A 13902-nucleotide genomic window follows, 5' to 3' on the forward strand; every position below is an offset into this window, starting at 1 on the left:
TAATAGAGTGAGACAAAAGACTCAGTAACTTGAATAAGACAAAGTATCAATTAACAAGTAAAACTTTGCAGAAGAGATAGAGTAGCATTACTTTCACAAATAAAACATATATATATATATATATATATGCAATAATTCCATGTATAAATGTCAATATATAAGTATGTTTCACTAGTATTCACCAAGCCTTCAGATCTCCCAACTAAACCTATAGGTTATACATAACACCTCTCTAATTAGTCCAAGCTCATCATTAGTAGAAGAAGTAAGGCTAGTACCTCTTTACCACCTTTAGACTATGGATTCCCTATAACTAATTGGTGGGGCATCAAATACTTTTCCTACTAATCACTCACAAAGTAACAAGAAGTAGCCTAACTATGCCCGTTGGCTATGGTACATAGGGTATAAGTGTCACATACACGCTATGACCATAGTTTACACGTCTTTACAAGGTGAACTCTTACCTTTTTTCACAATGAATGTTCATGCAATCTTGAGTCCCACTAGTAGATCACAATCAACATTCTAGACTAGGACTTCTTAGCTTTACATAAAGTAGGGCCACAAGCCTCTACTTTACACTAGGGTATCATTTTCTCATGTATAATTATTTATCACTTTATATTATAACACATACATTACAGGCATTACTTCTTACGGGCATCACATGCATCATTATTCACAATAATACTAATCTATCAGTTTAGAAATCATGATATAAATAGTTTACATAAGTAGCTTATTACTAATTTTACAAGCTAATAGATAAAAGAGTTTATTTAGTTACGTTACATCTTTTTTACTAAGAGTTACAGTTTGCACTAAAGCACTTTGCAATTTATAGATTTCCATGAGTAACTTCCAAATACTCAATATAAACCAACAAGTTCCTTGGTTAGCTTCCAACCTCAATGTAAAACACCAAACTTGGCTAAGTCACATTACTTAGCAGTTGTACTCATCTCAATAACACATTTTGGACTCACTTTTGTCTATTTACCCTATTCACACACTTATAGGTCATCAAAATGGTCAAAACGCCTCACCATATACTCATCACACACTACCTTTTCAAACTTCTCAATTTAGGTCAAATTGAGCATATATCTCTAAGGCTCAATCATTAAGCCCAAACCAGTCGTAAAATCTTAGTTTCACACCCAATAACACTTTTACAACTATTTTCTCAAGATTTAACCCCTTAAAGCTCCTCAATTCAATTTTTCTATATATAAACCCTAAAGAAATTAGGGTAGAATAGGAGTGTAAGGCTGTACGAGACCTACTTGGTAAGTTACAGGTCGAAAATAACTCCCAGCACTTCAAAAATGGATGCCCTAGTAGAGCTGACCTCCTTTCTCTTCTCATTCATTTCTTTTCTTCCTTTGCCTCATGCGCTGATCCGTACATCACTTATCCAGATTCTGTGCCATTCCTAACCATTTAGCAATTTAACCAATCAAAACACTAGCTTACCATCTAAACCATAATTAATCTACTAATTACTAATTTATCTTTATTAGCCATTAGTTTTTCTAGATTAAAAGTTTAAGATGTTACATCTTCCCTCTCTCCTAGCTCAAGCTAGCTCCTGTAAATATTGAAGAGAGAGGGGTGAGTATAGCTACATAGTAACCAATGTTAATCTATCTAATATAAATGCAATTCAATCAATTATAATAATGTAAGTGGCACATATAATTGTCACATATTCATATATTTACAATAGCTTAAATTATTTAATCACAATACTAACAATCATGTGACTTGAACATCATAATATGAAGGGTCACCATACTAAAAACTATGTGCCCTTAACATGATATGTAAGGCCACAATAACAACCACGCGACCATGATATGATTTTCATGATCAATTTCATCCTTATACCTTCTCGATACCTCCGATATAAAATTGTGGACTATTATACTCAATGGGGTCATCCATGTATTTAGACTACCTAAGCTTTTCAAACTATGAGTAGCTGCTCGACCAAGGCTACTACACTCACTCATGAATCATGGTTTCCCCTAAATCACACATTATGGGGGTGCCGTGGCCCTAAGCCAACATCCTCATAGAACAAGTGGAGATCATTAGGTTCGAGTCATTAAACAAGTAGGACAATCTCTCATATAATAGATGGGACAATATAAATATAAAGAAAAGCGATTGAGCTTCAAATGGCGACCATACCATATGGATTTAAAATCTCTACTCTTATCTCTAGGTGAACTCCCGCCTCATGGGATCATGTAATGCAATTCATGCTTAACTTATAACATACACATTCCTCCATAATCATACCTCTACATGCAACATTCAAGCATCATACTTAAGCATGAGATTCCCACATCACTAACTCATTACTTTCACAACCAAAACTTTCTCAACACAATTTATATTTCTCATTTTCATCTAATCATGTTTCAACAAAGCTTAAAGTATAATTTCACACAATCTGGATCATTTTCACAATTAATAATTTAAACATTCACTTCACACATATCAGATAAACCCCTTATCAAATTACCACACACTTACATCAAATCAAGTTCACAAGCATCACATGATTTTCAAACAAGAACTTAATTGCTTATAATTAATTAAACGAGCAAATGTGCAAGCTAAATTTTTCCTAGTTACCTTAAACTTTTTCAGAGGTCAAAGGTTTACCTCTTTATACAAGTACTTCCAAAGCTCTTCTCAAGATTGAATGGTGCCAAAAGGGTGATCAATCTACAATTAGCAATACTCACAACCATTGACTTCACCATTAATAAAATTACATCCCTCAAAGTAACACTTTTACTACTCAGGAATCCTAATCTCCTTGCATTTAAACACACCCTTGATTTTATTATTTCCTATTGTCTTCAACTATCATCAACAAACTTTTTACTCACCATTAGTGGCACTCAACAACCTCCAACCACCTCATTTATGGCCATTAATGGCCTCTAACTATAAAAAGCTCACAAAGCCATAAATACTAAGTTTAAATAACCTAAACAACTCCCATTAACTTTATTTAAGTTAATAGGTTTAGACCCATAGCCTTATAAGTCCAAAAATCATCTTTCTATAGCAACCTGAATTTAAAAATGGTATAGAGAGGAAGAGGAGAGGTTAGGAAAACTTATTAAAGATGATAGGAAGCTCCAACCCTCCACCATGTGCCTAAAATGTCATGCCCTAATAGAGAAGAATGTCTCTTGTTGCCCTCTCTTCTATTTTTTTCCTTTTCTCCTTTTGTTTCTCACACCAAACATAACCTTTTAACTTTGATTTTGGCTATATGCCACAGCGCACGTAGCGTGCATTATAATGTATGGCACGGACAGCAACTCCTCATGTTTTGGTAATCCATTTGCCATGACGTGTAGTGCAGAAACAACCCTCCATTTTCTCTTCCTCTTTAAGGCCCAATTCCTCTCCAAATTCAATCCTTATGTTACAAACACAACTTAATAGGCCTATTAGTGCTCTTTAGTGATTCTCCAACTGCACATCATATTAATTTACTTAATTATCCTTGATTAGTCTAATTAAATAAGAAGTTATTTTTCAAGATGTTACAAAAGTTTCCAAAAACCAAGAACTAAGAGAGCAAGAATATAATGAGCTAAATGTAATAGAGTATGGATGAAGATATTGCATAAATCAATTTATCTTGGTTCAAACCAACTACTTGGCGTACATATCCTTAGAACACCTTGGAGAATCTCTATTAATATCATAAGATTAAGTGGGTGCTTGCAACTATTGTACAAATGTAAAGTCCCAACTCAATCTGGACTTTACCATTCCCAATCACATAATTAATAAATCAAAATCATAGTAACAACCCTTTATTTGTTTTTCAAATCATGGGATCCTGACTTCTTAAAATATATATTTAAATAAGAGGGCTCACAGAAGCACAAACGCAGTCAAACGATTCAATAAGACACAACTTCTTAACACTGAAAAAGGGCCATAAGCCGTGGTTTGTACCACATACACCGCAGCAGGTGGTACAGAGCTATGTGCTTTATTTTTGTCTGTGCCATATTCCGTGAGGGCACATCATGCGCCGCAGTGCATATGATAGCAAATTTTGTTGCCATATGATAACTCAAAAGATAAACTTTTGCTGCGCTCCATTTCTACATCCAACATTTGATTAGAGTGATTTAAGTGCCCATATGAAGCTTATGACATGTACTAGCTAATGGAATAAGTTTGGACTCAAAGTGATAGTTCAATTTAAAATTAAACATTTGGGTGTAAAAAGTCACTTCTTTTCAAAAACTTACACCTTAAGTGCTCAATTCTCATTCCTTATCCTATTAGACCACTTCAAGCCTTGAACTAAGTCCAAAAGGACTATGTATACCTCATTGACACCTCATATCATATATATCACATCATTTGCCCATTTTGGCCTTTTAATGCTATATTCCACAATTGTAGACTTATGTGAGGAGTACGCATACAACATATATATATACAGTTAGATTTGTTTCACTTTCTACCCTCTGACTCTTACATATGGGGGCCTCACCATATGGTCGGGAATTACAATATACTTGAATCTTCTAAATAGGGCTCTACCTTACCATTTATGTCAAGTTCTCATGAAAAAACACAATTCATAATCAATTCACATTGAACACAAACACACACACACACACACATTTATATACAAGTGAAACACGTTACATACATTATACACTTGCTTGTTTAGCATCTAGGCCTACCCACATACCCTCTCACTGAGGCACCCTTAGTGAGATGCAATATCATACATGCACGCACGAATAAGGTTTTCACAACACAATTCATATACACAATCACTCATACATCCTAGTTGGCAACTCAAACTTTAACAACATATTATACATTCATTTAACTCAATGGTAGTCATACCACTACCAAATGAAGTTATTCTTTCCTTTCTTCCTTTCTCGACCTTCTCGTGCTCCTTCACTTGTGTTCAAAAGTAACAGAGTGAGACATACATCCCAGTAACTCAGAGGTAACCCCAATTACCAGTTAGTAAGAAAAATCAAAAACAATGAATAAAGTAGCATGTGTATCAGTAAAAGCAATATTATATGCATATACAGGAATTCATTCTTATCAATCTCATTTTACTCATGTAATGCATTCTTGGTTCTACCTAGCTCTGACTAGGACTTCTAGTTATAAGGAACAGGGCCCACCATACCATTGCTTAAACTAGGTAATCCTCTTCGCGTATAGGTAGTCTCTTAAATCCGTCATGATGAAGTTAAACTCTATGCTTTGAATTGTCAGGACTTCCTAGCCTTATACAGAGTAGGATCATAACCCCTTACCCTAGTCTAGGGTAACCTCGTGGATCATTTCATATCCTAAGTCTGTCGTGGTAGAGTCAATGTCTACGTACTGGATTATTAGGATTCTTCTCCTAGGTCCATCTTGGCAGAGTCAAGCTCTATGCTTTGGATCATCAAGACTTCCTAGACCTCTTCACGGTAGGGCTGCATCACCCTACCATAATCTAGGTTATTCTTGCAGATGCGATGCATGATAATGGCCATGCCACATTAAAATTGATTTCAATCAATACTTATACACCTGCATGTATACTCTTTCACAATGTTGATACTTTATCAGTTCACAACGTAATGTACATAGTTATATAAAAATACTTGCAAATAATTTCACAAATAAACAAGTAAAAGGGTTACTCCAATTACTTTTAACCCTTGATACTAAGGGTTACCAATCACATTGAGCTCCTAGGGGTGTAGATTCCCACGAGCAAAGTCACAGGTGCTCAATTTACACAACATAGTGCCCCTTAGTCAATTACCAATATTTAATGCGGTTATTAATTCGGCTAAACCGAATCCTTCAATATGCAAAATGATTCAATTAGAACCTCTTTAAATTCATTATCCATTATCAATAGTCATTAGCCCTATAGGCTATTCAAATGACCACAACAACCTTCTAACAAATTCATTCACCCAATTTCACGATTTAACCTAACTTTCTTAGGCTAAATAAGCCTAACTCTTCAAAGCTTAACTATTCAACTCCATACTAGTCATAAAACCTTAGTTCTGTATTCAATAGCTTATTCTAACCATTTCTTTTGGATTACATCACCTTAGAACTTCATGATTCAATTTCTCAACCGATGAAATTCAACAAAAATGGGGTAGAAATGAAGGTTGGAGTTGCGCGATACTTACGTAGCAAGTTACTAATTAAAGTAGATTCCAAACCTTCATATATGGCTTGCCTTAGTAGATGAGAGCTTCTCCTCCTCCTAAAACACGTTTTCTAGCACTTCCTCTTCTGATTTCACGAGCTAATCATGTTAGCTTTAAGTAATTCCTAGACAATGCACCGTGACACATGTAGCTTCAATTGCACGTGTGGCACAGAGAGAAAACTCTAACTTGTGCTCACACGTTATGCCCCGAATTGCCTTTCTACCCCTCAATCTTATCAATAGAACTTCTAAATAATATAAAACATCAACTCAACACCCAAACCACAATCAATCTACTAATTATTAATTTATCCCTGATTAGCAACTAGTTCTTGGGATTAAAATTTAGGATGTTACAATAATTGTAAATTTAGTTCGAGAACTTGTGATCTATTTACAATCCCTCATTGAAACACAGTGAACACTTTACAATCCATATAAAGAAATCCCTCTCTATGTTAAGAAAAGGAAACACTTCCCTTAAATCTCTTAATAATGAGACGAAAGTATTCTTTTCTAATGAATTCTCTCTTAAAGAGATGAAAGGAAAAATTTAGCACTCTCAATAAAACTCTCTCAAAATAATAGACAATAAATTTAAGACCTATGAACCATGTGAGAGCATATTCCCAAAAAATGAGTTCTGTAACACTTGCCTCGAGTGTTAATAAAAGCATACCATAGCTAATAAACTAAGTATAGTTAAGAAGTTGATCCTAAAATCAACTTACAAAACAAACTAATTAATGATTAAAAAAATTATACAATAGCAAAAAACATATATAAAACCTCTTAGAAAACTATAAAGGATTAGCATGTAGCGCATGGAAGAAAATTAGGCAAACAGGGGCAACTAATTGTGCTATCATGACAGCCCTCTCGGGCAAGCTTTTGGGAGGTTTCGTTTCTCCATCTAGCCTCCAATTAAAGTGATTTCAAACTCACACATAGTTTTATTGAATACTAGTAGTGTTTTAAATTTCAAAAAGGTCCAACGATCGGATTAAAATTTAGACATGTTACAAGTTTGGCATTTTTGCTGTCATGACAGCACATTTGGACTAACTTCTGAAGTGCACCATTTCTTCATCCGACCTTTGATTGGAGCAATTCAAAGCCAAATGTCACATTCAAAGAGTACTACTAGTATACCAAATTTTAAAAAGATCCAACAGATAGATTAAAATTTATGCGCATCCCAACCTCAGCAACTGTTGTTGTCATGACAGCATTAAATTGCTGTCATTACAGTACCTCCGGACCAACTATCAAAGTGTGCCATTTCTCTGTTTGGTGTTCAATCGAGGTGATTCCGAATCCCACATGAAGATTATAAAAGGTTTTACTTGTGATCTAAATTTTAAGAAAATCTAACAGTCGGATTAAATTTTAGACGCCTAGATGCAAAAGTGTGGCTTTTTGGTAAAAACCATTTTCAAAGTTATTCAAATCTCATCCTAAGGGTCACAAACTTGTAGGAGCAATTTGGACACATCAAATAGGAAATAGGACTAGGAATACCTTATAAAACATTTACATGATAGAAAAATCCCTTATATTAAAATTTGACCACCTGGGTGTTATTTTCAAAACGAACCTAAGCCTCCAAAATTCAAAAATCAAACAAGAGTGGTCAAATACCATTTCAAACACCATTTACACATATAAATGCACATGCTAAACATTTTCACTTGGCTTAGAGATTCCTGTGGAGCCCATACACCCATTCTCTCTATCCAAGGTGTATGCTTGCTGAAAGCACACAATTCACAATGCAACCATTTTTTATTTGCTTGTAAAATCACATATACTCATATACATATCAAAATAAACATTTTCTTGTAGTGAAAACTTGATCTACCAAATTAATCCATCAATACCACACACCATAACCAAGTTTTCTAGTCACTAGTCTATAAGCAAATAAAAATTCATATAAAGGTATACAATCCACACATATTCACACGTATATATATAATCATATCCTACTGGAACCCTAACCTAAATACATTACGATGTATTTGCTCAAAAGAAAGGGTTGCAATTCTTTATAAATCACAAGTAAACCCTTAGCTTAACTCTTTTCTCCATCCACTATTGGATCCTTCGATTAGACCTGTAAATATTGTAAAGAAAGGGGTGAGAAAATCATAGTCTCAGTAACAGAAAAATCAATATTCCTTGTTACAAAGAAAGCCATAGCCAAGTAAATAAATAATAGATTCAAAATAACATATAATTAACAAATTAAAATGCTTGAATGCATGAGATAGGCCAATACGGACTTTCCTAACCAACATAATGCCCCCAGCACTCTTTAGCTTGTAGGTAAACCTTATACCCACTATACCTCCATAGGTATAAAATATAAATTAAGGCATGATCTGATCCATTAAACCACCTGTGCCCCTTCAGCATGAATCTTTAGTAGTCGAAGCTAACTTCCTCCTAGAGCGAGGCTGACTTACTCTCCATGTGAGAGCTACCTTGGCCTAAGCACTCAAATTTACACTTCATATGTCGGATTTCCTCCCTCACTAAGAGGTTTCGAATACTCAATCCACTAACCAGTTTAGTGTACTGAGCTCATAATATGAAAGGTAACACTGAGTACTGATAGTGAGCTAGAATATCATAAGACCACATCTCCCCATTGGTGAACTCTCACCGAGATCATGCCTCTTATCCTTTTCTACCTGTTTCGAGTATTGACCACTTCAACACTCTAAGGTAGTATAACACTAATAGTTCATCCCTTAATCAGTTCCTTAGCCTATTCAAGGTACCAAACCTAGTTGCACTCTCTAAGTTCAACTCCTCATTTTTATGACCAAAACACATGCTAATAATCTTATTTCCATAAATAACATTATTATTAAATAGATAGTAAACATAGATGCATTTTATTAAAGTAATACCCCATAAACCCTTTTAAAATACATTTTATTTACATTCAATTTTTTAAAACATGTAATGCATGCTAGATAATATTATTACTCAAAGATAGCTAAATAAAGCAATAAGAAATGTAAATTTTCTTGTTACCTCAACCCTTTTGTATTAAAAGGGTTTCCTCTTATGCAAAAATAAGATTTGACTTGTTCCTTAACTTTTAATAAATTCCATCAACAATCATTATAACAATTAAGTGATCCACATCACTTATCATGACAAATAGTATAAAAGAAGACTATAACTCATACCACACAACCTGGGTCAATGAGCTATAATCTATCCCAATGGTCATATATTAAACCAACTATTCACATAATACTACTTAACCCCTAAAACCATGTATTATCCATCATTAGGCCAATTTTTAAATCATACATTTTTTAATCAACCAAAACCTTTACTTAGTATTACCAACTTTTATAATTAACCCTTATAATGAAAACCAAAGCTTAATTTAAATCTTGCTGGATTCAAATAGCATAAATATGACTAAATCAATAGGCTTAAACCATTAAAGATCAAAGCCTAATCCCTTAGGGTTTAATTTTTTCCCTAAAACTCTCTTTTTCATCTAATTGCCCACTCAAAATATTATAACACCATATAGAAACTTAAAATAACCTTCCTAGGACCCAAGGAAACCAAATTTTACAAGAACAAGACTTTGGAAGCAAAATCTAAAATTTACCTCTTCCAAAAACTCAAGAAAACCAAGAGGGAATGAAGAGGATTAACGTAGGAAGTTTATCTATTATGTAGCTGAGCTTGCACGGCCGCAAAGCCTCCCGGATCCTCTCTCTTCCTTCTCTCTTTTCCTCTTCTTCTCTCTCATTTCCTTGCTCTTGCATTTCTTTTTCTTTGCTTTCTTGTTTCATTTTTGTTTCTACGTGCTATTTTCCTCTTAAAAAAACTAATCATAATGCTTTGGAAAAAATTATAAAGAAGGGCCTAGATCAAAGAAATGGTGGGACAAAAGCCTAGATCATTTTTTATTATAGCACAAAGCCTAGATCAACTTTGGTAATTTTCTCATAGTTAAAAATAAAATAAAACCAAACTTTTGCTTAGTAAAATTTAAACTCTGGACCTCTATCAAATTATTCTTAATTTTAATTTAATTATCTATATTTTATTTTAAATTAAATTTGGGTCCTAAAAATTTTGTGATGTTACAAGTTCAAATTGGTAAGAATTCAACATAATGACACTTAAAGAACAAACATGGTTACCTACTTACTTAAATGAGGTCTTATTTATAAATTAGGATGAAAAGAAATGTTAGGAACATTTAGAAAGTGAAACAAAGTCATTGGAGACATGCAAAAGTGAAGGAAAGCAGAAACAACACTTTTCTTGCAAACAACATTTAATACACTGTCACACCCTAATTCAAGGGTGTGTTAGAATAGGGACACATGTGAATTATGTTGAACCATGTGTTTTGATGGTAATACAACCAAGAGAAAGTATTTGTTACTTGTGCAAATCAAATACATTAATAAAGTGAAAAAACCTTCAAGAGCATGAAAATTAAGAGAAGACTTAGTGTTATAGGTTTATTTGTTTTATTCTTCTCTCATATTTAATTGTGAAAACTAAAGAGAGCTATTCATCTATTTTAGAAATGGTAAGAATACATCATATTAGAACCAATCTTAGGCTCACAAGTCCTTTGAACTTAAGTGTGAAACTCTTAGAATACACCCTCATTTATTTGTCCAATCCATGCTTGATTTGGTATAGGCTCATGCATGTTTTTGCTACCACCCTCTATACATGATATGACTTAGTTGGATCTAATTAAAGCTTAAGTCAGATTGAAAATTTTCTTGAATTAGACTCTAAAAGTGAGGCACAACATTGTGTGACAATTAATGCTTAATCCATAATGGACTCATACGTGTTTTGGCATTAGTGCAGGCAAGTATCTTGATCATGCTTTTGTGTTCTAATTCATGCTTGAGTAACCTTAATGTTCACGTTTGAATTATAACTTGAGTCAACTTGAAGTGTGTTTTAGTTGTAATCCATGCATGACTCTAGATTGAGTCACACTTGAAACAAATTTTACAATTAGAAACTTTTAAGCTTAACTTAGAGAAGATAGGTAAGTGAGTCAATCATGTTTTAGCCAACAGAGAAGCAAGGTGTTTCAATAGTCCATTCCATGCTAGATCCATTAAAGTACTTTCGTGTGTTTTGACTTATAGAAAAGATAGGTATTTTTTCCTTCTAAAACATACTTGAAGCCTCACAATTAATTTAGTTGAAGTGAACTAGATCCTTTTCCCTAAGTGCCATCCATGTATGACACCCTTCCAACTGACTCTTGAATTGGCCTCTGACAAGCATTTAATGCTGAATGTGAAAAAAGTGGTGTTTTATGGTATTCTTCATTTCTACATGTCTTTAACAGCTTTAATACCTTTCTTGAGCATTCTTAATGGTTTTAACAACCTTGAACTATATATAAGACTTTATTTAAGTGAGTGGATGACAAATTACTATGCATTAAGTGTCAAAGTACTAAGATTCTACCATCTTGGATTAGTTCATGTGAAATATGCTATCAACTAGTTTCTAGGCCATTAATGTATTACTTACTCTTTTGAGAGAGTTCTTTAAAAGTACCTAAATTGTTCCAATCATCTCTTTGAGAGAGAAGTCATTAGGAAAAACATTTTCCAGTTATTCTTAAGTGAACCAAGGGTAGTATTCCCTTATGCTGATACAGAGAAGAGTTTTCTTTATAAAGGTGATTATTATAAGGAGATATTTCCTTACTTATAAAAGAGGTGTTCTCTTGGTGTGTGAGACTCATTGGTGTAGTAAGAGACTTGTGAATGGCTCATAAATTTCCAAGCAAACTTGTGATTTGTATCGAGGTGGCAAGCACCATTGAAGCTTGTGGATATAATTAAAAATCTTTACAGTGACCTTAAGGACTAGATGTAAGCTAAGTGGTTGAGCTAAACTAGGATAAATCTTTTATGTAGTATTTCTATCCTTAAACTCTTTATGTTCACCTCATTCGTATATTACTTAATCTCTTGGTTCTTGTGTTTAAAAGATTTATTTGGTTTAAGAACTTTGTTTTATCTAAATTGATTTAGTCATATACTTTGAAAGAATTTTAGCAAATTTGTTTTTGCATCTTACTCTTTTAAATTAGTTTTGACATGAATTTTGATTTGCATTTGTTTATACACTTGGTTTAGAAATTCATATTATATTTCATCTTTCAATTGTTTTGATATGATCCTTGTAACAGAAGTACTTTTTGTGAATATGACATTTCTATAAAACTTCTTGTTACAACTTAAACTTGTGCTAAACTTTGAAAAAAGTTTTATTTGATCAAAAAATTTCTTTAATGCTTAATTCACCTCCTCTTGGTGTAGTTATCTGATCTAAAAAATTGGACAATCTCAGAATGGCTTGGTTTCCTTCAAGCTATTTCAAGCATGAATTCTTGCTAAGGTAAGCGTGTATTAAGAGTCAAAAGTATCAAGCTTCCATTGTGAACTCAAACACATGTGATACTATATGATACAAGCATGTATTATAAAGTTACACTCTAGAATGCAGAACATACAAGTAAGACCACTGAAATAAGCTTGAATTAGCTTGTTTAGGTTTAACGCTCTCAAAATCAGGCTTGAAAACTCTATTGTGAAACTTAAACAAGCGTGTATCACTAAGGACACATGCACGGACTAGGTAGGTTCAAGTTCAAACTAACACTTTGGGACTAATTCAAGTGCGTAGCATAATGTGCTCAAATATGAATTAGATCATAGAAGTTAACTCTTGGGTAGGTACTAGATCAAGCATGTGCTCAAGTTGATACAAGTGAGTTCTAACTAACCATAGAATACTTGTTCATACTGGACACTCAAACACGTGTGTGCTCTATCTAGAATGAGCATGGATTAGAGGTTAGTGTTGAACAAGTCTTTTGAACACTAAAACAACTTGGTATTAGTTCCAACACAAGCATGAATTAGATCTTCTAAGTCTTATGATGTATCACTTGAGGCTGAAACACTCATTTTCCTATCCAAAACAAGCATGTATTAAAAAATGAAGGCTAAATTTATCCTAGGTGTTTGACATTGAAGTTTTAGGATATAGGAGCCTAAGATAGGTTCAAATATAAAGCATTCTTACAATGAAAACTGAATTTTGATCTCAAATAGTTTCACATAAGAATTTAAGAGAAGATAAAATAAATAAGGGTTAAGGGTAAACAATGCCCCTTAACTAAACAAAAAGGGTTAGGATTGCCTTTAAAGTCAAGAAAGGTCATTTATTTCCCTCAACCACTAAGATTTTTGATTTCCTTGCCATCCATTCTATCAAATTCACTGTTAGTAGGGCCCACATTTTATTTTTTAAATATTTTTAGTGGATCTGATAGAACACATTTGTTACCCACTTTTATTTGTCAATTAGGATCATTTTATTAATGATTTATTACCTCAAGTACACTCATTGCATTAGATTTGAAATTTTACCTAAGTTTTTAGGTTTAGTGCATTAGGGGTATTTTGATCCAAAAAATGAACTTTTGAGAAAATGTACAAGAAAAATTGAAAAAGTTCATTTTATGTCTAGTTGATAAGTGGTGAAATTATATTTTAAAATTTAATTTAGTTTGGGAGTAACTAAATAAAAAGTCAACACCTTCTTAA

The sequence above is a fragment of the Prosopis cineraria genome, unplaced genomic scaffold, assembly GCF_029017545.1.
Source record: "Prosopis cineraria cultivar Desert tree isolate PC_DT_omini unplaced genomic scaffold, ASM2901754v1 PC13, whole genome shotgun sequence".
NCBI classification, from domain to species: Eukaryota; Viridiplantae; Streptophyta; class Magnoliopsida; order Fabales; family Fabaceae; genus Prosopis; species Prosopis cineraria.